Source organism: Anabrus simplex, chromosome 5 (assembly GCF_040414725.1).
Source record: "Anabrus simplex isolate iqAnaSimp1 chromosome 5, ASM4041472v1, whole genome shotgun sequence".
In the NCBI taxonomy this organism is placed as follows: Eukaryota; Metazoa; Arthropoda; class Insecta; order Orthoptera; family Tettigoniidae; genus Anabrus; species Anabrus simplex.
In genome coordinates, this window is record NC_090269.1 from 131,887,691 (window position 1) to 131,904,475 (window position 16,785).

Sequence of the window (16,785 nt, forward strand, 5' to 3'; positions counted from 1 at the left end):
TGTGTTGTGTGTATATGAAGAGGAAAGTGTTGGTACAAACACAAACACCCAGTCCCTGGGCCAGAAGAAGTAAAATCCCCGACCCGGCCAGGAATCGAACCCGGGACCCCTTGAACGAAAGGCCTCGACGCTGACCATTCAATGAGTCGGAAAATAATAATAATAATAATAATAATAATAATAATAATAATAATAATAACAATAATAATAATAATGATGATGATGATGATGATGATGATGTCATCGCGGTTTAATCAGGCGCTGAAATGTTCATAAAATTTTAAGAAAATAAGGTTTCCAATTAACTTTCAAACATGGGAGAAACTTTCCATTCTTAAAAACAAAGTGTGTAAGTTCCGTAATCAAAATAACTAGGATTAGTGTAAAAAATAACAACAAAATCTTATACTGTGAAACAAGATCGTGTTTAGATGAATATGGCCGAAAATGTTACCAACACGCATAAGAAAATGAGAAAACATGTTTTTCTTTTCTCCTGGTGCTTAGTTTGACTTGCAAATGTATGTACTCTCTCTCTCTCTCTCTCTCTCTCTCTCTCTCCCTAGTGACTCTCACAACTGTAGCCGTGGCTCATTTTGAGATTGTTAATTATGTGTGTGGAAGTTGAAAGTTCGAATTATCACAGACCTCTTGCGCAATTTATGAATGAGGGGACTGTTGTCGTTGTTCATTCTTCTTATTATTCTTTTTTGTAAGTCTCTATTAAATAACTTTACCATTACTTTATTTTTCATCAAAGGTGCAGCAAGTATGATACATGAAAATCAGCATTTCCAAGACTAAACTGATGTCAGTAGGGAAGAAACCTAGGAGAATACAAAACTCGAATAGGTAGATAATTTCAAGTATTTAGGATGTGTATTCTCCCAGGATGGTAGTGTAGAAAGTGAGGTGGTATGAAGGTGCAGCAAAGCTAATGCGGTAAGCTCGCAGCTGCGAAAGAAAGAAGTCAGCTCCCGGACAAAACTCTCTCTCATCACATAAGTGTACTAATCACAGGGACTCGTACTATCCGGTAGTGTTCCTCATATAGTGGGTACTAATCATAGGCAAGGCAGAACTATGGTGCCGCTCATATAGTGGTACTAATCACAGGTACTGTAAAACCCAGCCGGAAGCACACATTGTCGCTATTAATCACAAACCTATTGCGTACCTAACATACTGGTACTACGCGCAAGTAAAAGCGACCCATGGTGTTCCCCGCGTGATGGTACTAATCACAAGTAGTTTCATGGTTCTAATTTGATCATCCCTTGGTCGCCCCTTTTAGTCGCCTCTTACGACGGGCAGGGGATACCGTGGGTGAATTCTTCGTCTGCGTCTCCCATCCACAGCGGGTTCGTGCATTTCCTGTAGCTTGGAGGCAGTTAGAGCTGCAGTGTGGGGCCGCGCATTGTCGAATCGGTTGGTCTCGTCTTTTGCGGCGATATGCAACCCTCGCTTTGTTCAACAGCTCGCAGTAGTGAGCAGTATTGATTGTGTGTCGCTCATGCAGAAAATTAATCAGCAAAATCAGCAAAATGCCTCGCCGATCGAAAAAAAAAACGGCTGAAAGAACATTGCCAGCTGAGAGTCGAGTCTTAGCTTTCATTGGTGCTGCCTCCCCTTTCCTCCGCCACTCCTTACACACACGCGTCCTTGACAATGTGCGGTCAATCCCTGGCAAATTTCCGCCGCTGTAACTCCTTCACGAGCAAGACATTTTATAATAGAGATGGGGAGATTCTGAACGAGTGATTCAAAATGAACGAATCATTGCACTGAACGATTGAACCATGATTCAGTGAACGAAATGAATCGATTCGTTTGTGAATCGAAATCTGAATCGAGAGATGGCAGCCGCAATGCAAGACCAACTACGTCTTGCGCAATGCCGCAGCTCGTTCCTTGGTTCCTCGTTCGTTCTGATTCATATCGCCAAATCGGGTATCCATCATTTTTGAATCAATGACTACTTGTGAAGAACGACTCTGTTATTTTTTATTTAACCTGAACTAAAAGTCCGGTCCACAAGTCAAATACTCCTAACCTAACCTTACAAGAAAAAATGTTTTTTGTAATAAGAAATTATCACGTAGTTTCTCGGAACTTTAATACACAGTCAACTTCCAGCTCGTTGCGAAATGTTAGGTTAAGTTTACTTCAAGGTTCCCGTTCACGTTCTTGTTCTCGTGAACTAATGCGTGTAACATGGCCACAAAAATGTTCATATCTACTATAAATTTCAAATTAGATTCTCGTATAGTTTCGAATGGTACCTACTTAAGTTTGGAAAGGATTAGTCAGACAGTTGTGTAGCATTTTTCGACTGTAACCGCTAAAAAGGATATTACTCTTGTTAAATTGCTATCAATTATTATTATTATTATTATGCCTTGCACATTTCACTCCTTGTAACCTGTAAACATGTAAAGCAGTAGCAGTTATAAAGAACATAACGGAATGGTTCATCTGAGTCCATGGTTTCGGTTCTCCGTCACGTGGTAATGGAATGAACGAATCAAATCAAAATCTCTTTATTTGCAAATGAGGTGTCTACCTCGGTGGCAAATGGTACACTAAAATACATTATTGTCAAGCACTAAATATTAAATTAACAAGAGAAGAAACTTTTCCTATAATACAATATTATACAATTTACGCTAACAATTTTTTCTATTAAACACACAGCTCATCCTTAAGAAATTTATATTGTTTACAAAATTCTACTTATAATATCTCCTGTACTACTTACAAATATAGTCAACTGATATACAGTATGTGGCATTACTTCAAATGATACTGTACAACTGGTATAAGATTAAAATTTACATTGCATGTATTTACTTTTTTTTTTTTTTACCCATTCTAGAACCTAAGTAGCTGAGTCTTAACCAGAGCCCCTTTTGCCACCACTTTTCAGAGTTCCAAATGAACGAAACATTTTAGTGAATCGGTTCTTCTAAAAGAATCAGATTCCCCATCTCTGTTTTATAATTATGCGTTGCGCAGTGGTGGGGGTGCACCTGTTACTCTGACATCGTGAGCGTTATTGACGAAACGGTGGGAAATATCTAACAGCACGCTCTCCCCACTCCTAACGGTCCCGCCTAAGCATAGCAGAAGCGCGGGGTCAGTCCTACCAACTGCTGATGTTCAGCAACAAAAATCACGTTTATATTTGATCGACCTTCGTAAGTATTGCCCCAGACTTGCACTGAGTAATGGTGGTGGTGATTACTGTTTCAAGAGGACTACAACTGGACCACCATCCCAGGGGCGTATATAAGGGGGGGGCCCAGGGGGCCTGGGCCCCCCCCGAAAAAATGTATAAGCCTTGATGAACCGGACCAAAATGATGGGAATTTTCGATCGTTGTTGAGATTCCGAGCCAACAGTTAGCAGTTTATGTGCCATACCTGGACGATTTTTGTAACTCACTAAAAGAATGCTTTGAATCTCACAAGGAAATAGTTGCATCCTTACAAAACATCCTTCCACAATTGTGTATCGTAACAGATTTCGGTTCATTGGAGGCTGCTTTTAGTTTCTACGAAGGAAATCTGTCACATAAAGAGATTGTGCAAAGTGAGTTTATGTGGTGGAAAGAAAAGTGGAGTCAGGAAAATCCTTCAAATCTTCCCAAAATGGCTGTAAGTTCTCTAGAAAAATGTGACAAGACTTTCTTCCCCAACATTTATACCCTTCTCGAATTACTCCCCGTTCTTCCTGTTTCTATCGCAACCGCAGAAAGAACTTTCTCTAGCCTAGGAGACTGAAGACTTACTTAAGGAACAGCACATCTGAAAGTAGGCTTAACGGGCTTGCTTTACTCTCTATCCACAGAGACATTATAGTTAGTGATGAAGAAGTTCTTGATAAGTTTGCAAGTGTACCAAGAAACCTGGACTTCGTTTTGTAACCATTAGTGTACTGTATGTATGTATGTATGTATGTATGTATATATGTATGTATGTATGTATGTATGTATGTATGTATGTATGTATGTATGTATGTATGTATGTATCAGCCCAAATCAATGTTTCCGTTTTCCTTTCTAAAGTGTTTGAAATCGTCTGACCTCTTAAAATTACTTAATCTAACCTTACATCAATCTTGGCCCCCCCCCAAAAATATATTCTATATTCGCCACTGCACCATCCTCTATCAACACTAATCAGAAGAAAAGTGGCAGAGGTTCCACGCTTCGAAAAATGAAGGTATAGGCAAAAGAAAGGGAGGAGCCACGAAGGGCGTGAAAATGAAAGACTCCCTCGGCCTCCAAAACCTAATGGCCTGTGATTAGTCTCACTATGTGAGCAACACCATGATTATACGTGGCCTGTGATTAGTGCCACTATGTGAGCATCACCATGAGTATACAACAGTTCACCAAGAACAGTCGAATAGGAAAGACGGAATGAGGAGCCTGGCACAAGTAAGTGGTAGCAATGCTAGAGAAACCATCGTCGTCAACCCACGTTCCCAAGTTGAAAGCCCCTGGTCTCCCTTTTAATCGCCTCTTACGACAGGGTGTCGAGGGTGTATTCTACCGTCCCCATCCACAGGGGTTGTATTGAGTTCATATGAATAGGAAGTTAGAACAACTTAAAATGAACTTGCACATTACTTGCTTTTAACTTCCGTTCTGTCCGGCTCCGTGGCTAAATGGTTAGCGTCCTGGCCTTTGGTCACAGGGGTCCCGGGTTCGATTCCCGGCAAGGTCGGGAATTTTAACCATCATTGGTTAATTTCCCTGGCATTGGGGCTGGGTGTATGTGTTGTCTTCATCATCATTTCATCCTCATCACGACGCGCAGGTCGCCTACGGGAGTCAAATCAAAAGACCTGCACCTGGCGAGCCGAACCCGTCCTGGGATCTCCCGACACTAAAAGCCATACTCCATTTCATTACTGCTATTCTAGTCATTAATGTCAAAACAAACCAGCTCTCTAGTACTACCGTGTAGTGCACTTAACCATTCGGCTACGTTCGTGATTGGACACTTAGTACAGAACATGGCAGCATACTAATCCTTCTGCAGACCAAATAGCACACGAAAGCTCTCCAAAGATTTTAGAGTTGCTTAACTCAGCAGTAGCCATGAAATCAAATGTTTTATCATGGATAAACCCTGGCGTATCGCAGTTGTTCTTGCTGACCTTTTCCCGACTTATTAGGGTCGTTACGTGATGTAAATTTGACCCAGTTTCACGGCCAGATGCCCTTTCTGGCGCCAGCCTTATGTGGACGGATGTAAGTACTCACTATTGCATGTTTTCGAAGTGGTCGGTAGTGTAGTGCGTTGTATGAAAATGAATGAAGATAATTTTTCTTCTTCTTCTTTATCTGTTTACCCTCCAGGGTAGGTTTTTCCCTCGGATTTAGCGAAGCATCCCACCTCTACCGCCTCAAAGGCTGTGTCCTGGAGCTTCAGACATTGATTCGGGGCATACAACTGGGGAGAAAGACCAGTACCTCACCCAGGCGGCCTCACCTGCTATGCTGAACAGGGGCCTTGTTTGGGGTATGGGAAGTTTGGAAGTGATAGACAAGGAAGAGGGAAGGAAGCGGCCGTGGCCTTAAGTTAGGTACCATCCCGGCATTTCCCTGGAGGAGAAGTGGGAAACCACGGAAAACCACTTCCAGCATGACTGAGGTGGGAATCGAACCCATCTCCACTCAGCTGACCTCCCGAGGCTGAGTGGACCCCGTTCCAGCCCTCGAAACACTTTTCAAATTTCGTGGCAGAGCCGGGAATCGAACCCGGGCCTCCGGGGGTGGCAGCTAATCACACTAACCACTACACCACAGAGGCGGACGAGAATTTTATTATTATTATTATTAATAATAATAATAATAATAATAATAATAATAATAATAATAATGGTATGTGCTTTACGACCCACTAACTATTTTTACGGTTTTCGGACACGCCGAGGTACCGGAATTTTGTCCCGCAGGAGTTATTTTACGTACCAGTAAACGTACCGACACGAAGCTGATGTATTTGAGCACCTTCAAATACCACCGAACTGAACCAGGATCGAACCCCCCAAATTCGGTTCAGAAGGCCAGCGCCTCCGTCCGGCTAAGACGAACACAAATATCCAATCCTCCGAACCACAGAAATTAATCATATGCAATTAAAATCATTCCCAGCATATTCATGATCCCACATCCAAGCTTAAAACTTCCACATATGGACATCTTTCGACTGCAACTACTAGTCTACTAAAAGTCTCCTAGAGCGTGACAGAGTATGTGGGTATGGAGAGTGACGCCTCCTTCAGGCCAGGAGATGTGTTACGGAGAACTGAGAAGCGGAGAAGGGCGAGAGGGGAGCGGCCGTGGCCTGTAAAAAAAAAAAAGAAGAAAGAAACTGTTCTGGCATTTGCCTTAGTGAGTGGAATGGAAAACCACGGAAAAGTATTCTAAGAGCAGCCGATGGAGAGACCAGTCCACCGCCTTCCGAATGCAGAGCTCTGTTTCAAGCCGTAGCTGCTCTGTGTCGACTGTAAGTTGCTGTGCTTTGTTTATTACACGAGAGGAATGCACGCGCATGCGCTGGCTGTTATTGCTCACAAACTATGACGTCAATTTAAAACAATGGTGGCCATTAAAATACGTCCGCGTTGATAACGGAACAGAACAATTGCCTGATTACTTGCTTGTTCACTTCTTTCCTTGCAACTGTTAATGTAAATATGCATTTGAATGCATATTGTATAATAATGGTATGTTTAATCATTTGCTCTTAATCGCGGTGTTGTTCTTTTAAATGGGGGGAGCGTGTTCGCCACGATTCAACAGGGTAGTAACATTCAGCAATAACTGCATTTCTATTTATGAATTAGAAATGCTGATCAAAATAGATTGACCTGGAAATCGTATCTAAGAGGACAATAGTCTTGTTGATAATACAGCTCATCATTTTAGTTACCTTCTGACTTCGCGCACCACTAAAAACAACTGTTGGAGTTAAAGATTTAGGATTAATACTGGACAAAGCCTTGACAGGACAGAACACATAACAACTATATGCCAACGAGTATTTTTCTCCCTTCACTCGTTTAAAAGAATGAAAGAGTTACTTCTTTTCAAGGTCAGAAAATGTTGGTTCAAAAGCTAATATTGCCATTGTGACGTCGTGTACGGCAGACTAAAACAGGAAGCACAATGCATCCGTCCCTCTCGGTTCAGTTTCTCTCGTATTCGTTCGCAAATATCTTCCGTCTCTTTCGGAAGGAGCCAGTGAACCCGGTTTGGAACGGCTCCTGTAGCAATGTCGAACTCTTCGTCCGATGACAGAAATATTACAGCCTGCGAAGAAGAGAGAAAAGAGAGAAGATTCTGGATACATGAAATAAATGTTAAAAGGGAACAGTGTGGTGAATATCACCTTCAATTTCCAGACTTGGTACGTGATGAGGACAACGTCTTTAAATATTTCAGAATATCATGCTCCAAGTTTTTTAGTTGCTAAGCGTTCTATCCCTCCGAAAAAAGGAATCAAATTTCAGAAAACCAATGTCACATGGTGAGCGACTAGCAGTAAAAATGAAGTAACTAATAATTTCCTTTCATATTTTATTTAACAAGATTACATCGTAAAAATAAGTATAATGGCAGTGTGCCGCCTGTCGTATTCCGTCACTAGAGCATTAAATTTAGATTTAAATTCAATTCGCAGCAGAGGACTGAAAGATGTGTTTCTTCCAGGGCTTCCAAAAAACTTTTTTAGGGAATCCGCGGGCTTTCCATCCACTTTTATATATTTGGTATTTAAAAAATTGTCCAGCACATCGGCCACAGTGGTATTTGATTTCTTTCTTTGCTTTAAGCCGTGGACGGAGTTGCTGCCTCACTATCCCTTCTTGCCCATTCACTTCATATCTTATCCTTGTCATATCATGATATCAGGATAGCTTTTTACGCCTTCAAGCAGCAGTTCTCCGTTTATTGCATTCATTTAACTCAAATAAAACGCTTCGCTGGAGGCTCGCGAGGTGGGGTCTACTTTCAGACTTCCGTCAACTTTGCTTGTGAGGGCAAGCTCGACAGACCAACCAACGAAGTCCACTTCTAGGATGATTGAGAAAGGAATTTTAATTTCTATTCATCTATGTTTCGTAGTTGAAGTTTATTTATTTATTTATTTATTTAGGATCAGCAACAGCATAACGCCGATTTACAAAGATCCCAGCTATGTACAAAAGATATTAATCTAAAATGAAAGATACTTAAATATTTACAAAGGACACAAATATACACAATAAAAACTGTACAATCATATATAATACATATTTACATAAACAACGACAACAACAAAGGAAAATACATTTACAGTAAATACAGGAGCAGAACAGGGAAGAACAAGAAGGAAAATTAAGTTATAATATAAGAAATATCATGACAGAAGGAAGGAAACGTTACGAAGATGTCTAGGTTCTTGTTGAAAGATAAGGTATTAAATATTGCTGGAATACGTACAGAAAGGGATCTTTGGGTGAGAGAAAGCCGGGAGTAAGGAATATGGAGTAGGGTCTTCATTCTGGTGCTACGGGATGGGACGTGGAGGGGGAATAAGGAAACTTAATCTGGAGACCTGAATAGACTATTAGCTGCTTTGTATAGCAGCATTAGGACGGCTACTTTCCTCCGAGCAGAAAGAGTCTTGAGTTTCAGTTTTCCAAGCCTTGGATAGTGCTTAAGTTGCGACATGCAGGGACCCTGGCTCTGACGATAGCACAGAAAAAGGATTGTACACGGTCAAGGTGACTGAGATTTGAAGAAGCAGAAATGGACCAGACTGGAGAGGCGTATTCAACAATACGTTATATACAGGAAACGTAGAGTGCTCTGAGGGCATTTACATACGTAAATGATGTCTAGGTTCTTGCTGATAGATAAGGTATTAAACATTGCTGGAATACGTACGGAAAGGGATCTTTGGGTGAGAGAAAGAGGGATTTACGAAGTGTGAACGAAATGGTGGAACACTTGGAGGGATGAGGTTTAAAACGCCATGTAGTAAACCAACGTGACAGTGAATCAAGTGCATTTTTCAATTCGATTGTATCTGTGGGAGGATCGATCTGCTTGAAGATTTCATAATCTGCAAAGAGAAGGATTTCACATGAATAGTGGGAAACAATATTGATAAGGTCATCGATAAACAGGGCAAAAAGAAGAGGACCAAGGATACTACCCTGCGGGACACCAGAGAGGGTGGTGGGAGAAGAACTGCATCCATCAAGGACCACGCACTGTAGTCTTTCGCTCAGAAAGTTATTAATTAGAGCTAGGAGTCCCCCATGCACGTTAAACTGTTCAGAAAGTTTGTGTGCAAGAAGCGTGTGATCCACGGTATCGAAGGCCTTCGCGATGTCGATATAGCATACATATAGTTGAGAGCCCGCGTGGAGAGAGGGTGGTGGTAGAAGAACTGCATCCATCAAGGACCACGCACTGTAGTCTTTCGCTCAGAAAGCTATTAACCCTCTACTGCATACTATTGCCCTGCCAGTCAACTTTACACCACACAAGCACAGACTCTTAAACCAGATTTAAATTCATGGCAGAGGTGGGAACTGAATCCGGTTAACCGAATAGAAGACCAATACGCTTTGTCCGTGACAGTTACCACAAGAAACCAGAATACGTTCTTAATTCTAAACGATCGACAATGAAATTAATCCATGTACACCTATGCATTTCAGCCTAGTTATTACATTCAGCAAGATACAGCTAACCGCTTCGGAAGTACAACGCATCTGAATCTGAGTTATAATCCATCTGGACAACTATTACGTAGAGTAATGAGTGTCTTTATGATATACATGGCCTTGAAGCAGTGAGAGAATTTCTGTGCTCTTTCATAAAGTCTAGTTTGGTGTTGATGCATCATTAAACCATAGGTCGGGGCTGCTTAGACTCACTTGATGCCATGAACGTGTAGTACGTACGTCAAGACGATTTCAACTGCAGTTACATAGTTTAGTTCTCTTAGTACCTGTGGCACCAACAAGAAGTTGCTCAGGACAGAGAGTCAGCGCCTGGAGTGCTCTCGTGCTGACACAAAACATTCGTCCCAGAGTAATCAATGAACTTATCAATATTAGAATTTAATGTTGCCTTCTATAGAAGCGACTAATAATTTATTAATCCTATATGCATGCTTTGTATGAATTCTGTGTAATAAACTATGTTATGTGGAATCCACTATCTGGGCCCTGGGTTCGATTACCGGCCACGTAGGGAATTTTAATTAGGTGTGGTTAATTTCTCTGGCTCGGGGACTAGATGTTTGTGTTCGAGCCTCGATCTACACACCACATAATTACGCAATAATGAATACATCCTTCCACATAAGTTTGGCGTTAGGAAGGACATCTGACTGTAAAACTGGGCCAAATCCACCATCAAGTACCGACCCCAATACATTGGGAGGAAGACCAGGAGAAGATGAAATGTACTTACACATGGTAGTAGCATTGTTATATAATAATAATGCATGGCCTCCGGAGAGGTCTAGTGCAGGTCTTCCCAGTTGACGTCTAAGGGTGACCAGCACGTCTGTGAGTATTAGTTCTTACCTAGGATGTAATCTGATGTTGGAGACGGCACGCACACCCAGTTCCCAAGCTAGAGGAATTAACCAAAGAGACCCTGCCGGGAATCGTACCCAAGACTCCTTGGACCAAAGGTCAGCATGCTAACCAGTTAACCACGAAGCTCGACTCATTCTTTGAATCTGGAAACATGGTGGTCTAGCATTTTCCTGTGGGTAGTGTGCCCAGTTGTACTTGCTCTTAAAACAGCAATCACCACCACCACACAATCTAGTGATTATAAATTGTATACCACCACCTCTCCTATCCTGACGGTCAACATTCTAATGGAGAACATTTTTTCGACCAACAGGACCCGAACCGGCTAATCACGGTGTAAGACTCGACACCTTAACGATCATGGCCACTAGGAAGGCTAGAGTACAGTATAACTAGATGTGCCCTCTACTTGTGTTGATATAGGCAATCCCGCAATACGTCTATGTCTTCATGCTTGCACGTGTTTTATCGCCGGTCTTGCTAAACTGTAGTATGAAGAAATAAAATACAGCCCCACGGTTGAGGCCAGCCTTTTTTTCACGATACTAGCAAAACTACTATCCTGACGCTTAGCACTTACTAATACTAGAAACTAGTAGAATTTACTCTAGTGACGTGCCTCATTTTGCTGGAATCTGGAATATATTTTGGTATTTGTAGAAATGAGACATTTCCATATAAACCAAGGACTTCCAGTGAATAATCAACAATGAACAGGTATATTAATTTAGTGCAGCGTAATCACTTTCAATAACTAATGCGATTGAAAAAGTATTCCTAAGCCATACTATTCAAGGATAGAAATAGCATGTGTCTGTTCAGTCTTCAGCTGGTTGGATCCTCAAATAGCGCCGAAGGCTATGTGGTCATAGGGAAATCCCAAAACCCGACCGATCGCGGCACCATAATGAAGCAATAAGGCATGATTACGAGTGAGGTAGTTTGCCATTGCTTTCAACACTGCCTGTTCGTCTCACTTGAGCTTGACTTAGCTGTTTGCAGTTCTTTTAACTTCCTTAGAAACATTTTAAGGAATGAACATGTAAATGCAAAATTCTTTGCCCCAGCAGCACTGGAGTAGATGGGGTTCAGCGCATGCCTCTGAATATGCGGTCTGTGTACAGTGCCCAATGGCAAATGCAAGAAGCACAGTATACTGAATTATTCACAGGAAGCTATTCTCATGTGCAAAGTCTCTGTAAACTATGTAAAAGGACCATTTCAGTACACCAAATAATGTCCTCTAGCAGCTAAGCTCTTCTGCATTTGTTAGTATTTTGTATTTGAGGATGTGTGATCCTCTTTCTGTTGATTTATGTTAAAACAGAACATCAATATAATTAGGCATTAAGCACAAAAGTCTTCTGCTTATATTCCTTCCTACAAAAGACTTTTTTTCATTCTATAAGAGATTTTGTGGCAAGTCTTTAAAATGGGTTTGATGTGTGTATTTATACAAACTATACGAAAATCACACACAATAATTAAATCCTATTGGGTTGGCTAACTGTGCTGGTTATTGTACTAGGCTCAACATTATTTCTTAAGTTTTATCTATCAACCATTTAAATTCACACTGACATTCACACAAACATACACATGGTTACTTTGTAAGTACCGTATGGTACTGCTTCTTAGCTGAATGATCAGTATACTGACCTTTGGTTCAGAGGGTCCTGGTTTTGATTCCTGGCCGAGCAAAGGATTTTAGTCATGTTTGGTTAATTCCTACAGCTCACGTGCTAGGTGTTTGTGATAGTCTACATACACATCTTAATTTATATAAAACACCTAACAACTACCACACAAATACACAATAGTAATACATCCCTCCATAGAGGGTTGCCACCAGGAAGGGAATCTGGTTGAAAAACTGGGCCTAATCCATATTAGTGCCAACCACATGTAATTAGGAAAAGGCCATGAAAAAAGAAATTATTTTGTATGCATACAACTTATGATTAAATGATGAGCAGTATGATAGGAGTGCAAGGGCATTCTAAGGATAATACACTTGATGCAATATAATTAAATACAATCAAATTTTTGCTCCCATTTCAGGATTCAGAGACATCTGGACACCAAAACAATGATATCAACAATCAAGAGAGGCATATGAAGATTCACCTCTCACCAAGATATAACATCTGTGAACAGTCCGGACTATCAAGAGAGCTATCCGTCGACAGTATAGTATGGACACTGTCATGGAGTTGCTCTCTTTATGGCCGGGCTGGGAAACGACTGAACTTGCACAACTAGCATCACTCAAGAAGCAAGGAAGCCACAAGCAAATATCATTTTGGTGTGAATAGAATAATACATATACATTTGTTATCATTCTTGTGAATGGATTCATAAATAAATTGTGATATTTCCCTTCCTTTTCCTCTTATAATTAAAGGTGGTCTTAAGAAGATTTAAATGCTTACTTCAGCTTTAAGGTAATGCAGTTGTTTGTTGTTGAAGTTTCAGTCCATAAAGCAGTTTGTATGTTTCTCTTTAAACCAATCTATCTCATAACATCTTTATCTTTATATAACTGTGGTGTACATCAAATCTAATGTGTTGGTTATGCTAATGCTTTTGCTTATTTCTACCTCAATCTGTTCCCTTCACAACCAAGAGAAAGAAAGGCTTTGATACCTCCAGTAAGTCCAATCAACCTGTCTGTCCTTAAAGTCAAATTTCACCAAACTGTTAAGGGCTTTAGTATATCTAATAACATATGTCAATGCTAAATGATATCTGCTTGATTATTTTATGTTCTGGTGTGGTACTTCAAGACAGAACTGGCGTATGGTCTATTAGTCATACAGATTGTTAAAGTCTTGAATGCAGATGGCTAAGGTTTTAGATAACAATCCAAGAAATATGGTATAGCATCCCATACTAACTTTTTTATATCTAAATAACCATGATAATATTCTTATCACCATCATTTTACTGTTCCTGTTTCCCAGGTACTGTTGGCAAGCCTCTTTCGCTCTGTCTTATTGAGATATGTTCTGTTGTTAATGGTGTCCTCTAGTGTCCTTGCCCAATCTGCAAAGTCTATATTTACAATGTCCATCCACAGGGTTCTTGGATTCTCACCATCCATTTTTCTGCCACATGTTTCTCCAAGTTAACATAAGCTGTCCTGGTTGGCTCCATCCTCATTACATGCACTGATCACCTCAATCTGGATACACTGACCTGATCTAACAATGTCTCAATCCCAGCTTCCCTTCTCACCATGTCATTCCTTAACTTGTCCAGTTTTAGTTTTTTCAATTGTGGACCTCAGGAACTTCATCTTAGATGCCTGTAACTTTAATGAGTCCTTATCGAGGATGCATGTTTCAATACCATAGTTAAGACTGGTATGAGGTATTGATTGAGCAACACCAGCTTTGGGGTACTAGAGGAATATCCTTACTTCCTGGTAAAAGTGAGAGCTCTCCTGCAGTCTATTTGCCCCTTCCTTTGTGAATTAGAAACATTCTTGCATGTTTAAGGCATAACTGAATATGTCCTAATATACCTTTAAATTGTCGTTTTTGAACAGCACACATCAGAACTCTGTCCGGACCTGGGGAGGCATTTATTTTAATTGCTTTAATTGCTCTGTCCATTTCATCTCTCATAATAACAGGATTATAATCCTTAACCAAAGAAGACACTTCACTTTTCATTACCTTCTTTTTCTTCTTAATCTGTTTACCCTCCGGGGTAGGTTTTTCCCTCGGATTCAGCGAGGGATCCCACCTCTACCACCTCAAGGACAGTGTTCCAGAGCTTCAGACTTTGGGTCGGGGATACAACTGGGGAGAATGGCCAGTACCTCGCCCAGGCGGCCTCACCTGCTATGCTGAACAGAGGCCTTGTGGTGGGATGGGGAGATTGGAAAGGACAGGCAAGGAAGAGGGAAGGAAGCGGCCGTGGCCATAAGTTAGGTACCATCCCGGCATTTGCCTGGAGAAGTGGCAAACCACGGAAAACAGCTTCGAGGTTGGCTGAGGTGGCAATCGAACCCACCTCTACTCAGTTGACCTCCTGAGGCTTAGTAGACCCCGTTCCAGCCCTGGTGCCACTTTTCAAATTTCTTGGCAGAGCTGGGAATCGAACCCAGGCTTCCAGGGTGGCAGCTAATCATGCTAACCACTACACCACAGTGGCAGACACTTTTCATTACCAGCAGAAAATAATTATCACATATTAATTATGTTCATTTGAAAATTGACTACTGAAGAGCTCAAAATTAACCTCAGGACTACCTTTGCAGACAGACTTATTACCCAGGAAAATTGACTTAACAGCCCTTCATTGATCTTAGTAGTGGAACTGTGTTACTTGATATACAAACTTTTCTTTCCTCTTAAAATGGGTCTTCCTGGACGATTGAATAGCAACGGCAGTGGCGAAGCTATTAGTTGATGAATGGGTAGGCAGGAAACCTTACCTTAAAGTTTCTTGTAGAGTAGTTCCAATTGTCGAGTTTTCTTGGTTGCAAAATGATCAATCACATGATCCTTCAATAGTTGATCACTCATCAATTCCTTCACAAGCTTTTTCTTGACAGAAATGGTACTAAGACTGCTGAGTCTTCCATTGTTCATTGTATTACACAAGTATGTTTTTATCCTCTTCAGAGTACTCATACTCCTTTCAGAGGAAGCCATGGTCACAGAAAATGTTAATATTGTGCCAATCATTTTTGACACTTCCACATATACCGTACTGCTTCAAGGTCATTGAGGACAATATAATGTAAACGTTTTTGAGGGGGCAATTTTTTTCTATATCAGAATAAATGTTTATCAATTCATTTTCCCATATTTCCTTATTCATAAAGGGGTATATGTTCATAAGATTGTTCAGTTTAACGGCAGTGAAGCTTTTCTTTATACACTAAGAAGTGAGTTAGATCCAACAACTCAAAAAATTGGGTGTTTTTAAAATTGTCAAACCGTATTTCCATTTGCATAATTAAGGCATCATGAACTTCATACGGTATGTTAAGATATTGAGCGTTTGGAATGTCCTGTCATCTACGTTTATCTCACTATTTATCTTACAACATTTTTCAACACAAGAGGATACCGTGTTTTCTGATCGCATGTCCTGGAGGATACCAGTGCTTTTCCTAATTTCAGTATAAATAAAAAATTATCTATAGAGACAGAGCAAATAAATGAATTGGGCCTTATTATGTTAAGCAACCCAACAGCAGAATTGTACAACTCACTATCCCAACCCTCATCATTCTCTGCAATGTCTTACATCATCATAGTGTGAAAATATTGTGTGGACTGCTCTAGAAGTGCATACTTGTGGAAGTCTTAATCCTTTGGATTCCAGAAGATGAGCTCTCTTTGAGGATTACAAAATGAATGTCCACCTGTGGGCGGGGTGGTAGAATAACACCCACAGTATCCCCTGCCTGCCGTAAGAGGCGACTAAAAGGAGCCCCAGGGGCTCTGAACTTGGGAGCGTGGGTTAGCGAAGACGGGCCCTGAGCTGAGTCCTGGCATTTCTTTCATTTACTTGTACAAGGCTCCTCACTTTTATCTATCCTATCTGACCTTTCTTGGTATATTCTTCTTCTTTTCCAACCCCGAGGGTATTACAGCACTCGATGCCTAGGGAGGCTTTCATTTTCATGCCCTTTGTGTCCCTTGCCTTTCTTTGGCCGATACCTTCATTTTTCAAAGTGTTGGATCCCTTCCATTTTTTTTCTCTGATTAATGTTGTATAGAGGATGATTGCCTAGTTGTACTTCCTCTTAAAACAACAATTACCACCACCACAAAATGAATGAAACACTGTCAGGTTATGAATGAAGAGCCCGCCTAACTTTACTTTGTATTGTTTCGGAGCAATGGAGATGAACAACGTTTAACTTGTGGGCATAACAGTGTTGAAATATTTCTCTTGGACAAACTTGTTTAATGTAATGCTGAACACCTCCATACTTTCCTGCTATTGTGGAGTACCCATCATATGTTTCGCAGAAAATTGGCAATTAATTCTGGTAAGCCCGGAGCAATCATACCAATTGAAACATCATAAAAGCCTATAAATCTTTCTGTGGGACCCTGTTTTAAGCAGAATCAGAATATTACAATGACTTGAGATCTATTTGATACATTTGTCTCATCCCCCTGAATACCAATGAAATCACAA

At 40.8% G+C, this 16,785-nt stretch overlaps 1 long non-coding RNA gene across 1 annotated transcript in view; it reads left to right on the plus strand.

Moving 5' to 3' along the window:
* The window catches only part of LOC136874684 (uncharacterized), a 37,848-nt gene extending 24,848 nt beyond the window's left edge, over window positions 1-13,000 (plus strand). The window contains exon 2 of the long non-coding RNA XR_010860273.2: window positions 12,679-13,000. This is a non-coding gene — a long non-coding RNA (uncharacterized lncRNA). The remainder of the gene's footprint in view (window positions 1-12,678) is intronic.
* The last annotated feature ends 3,785 nt before the right edge of the window (window positions 13,001-16,785 follow it).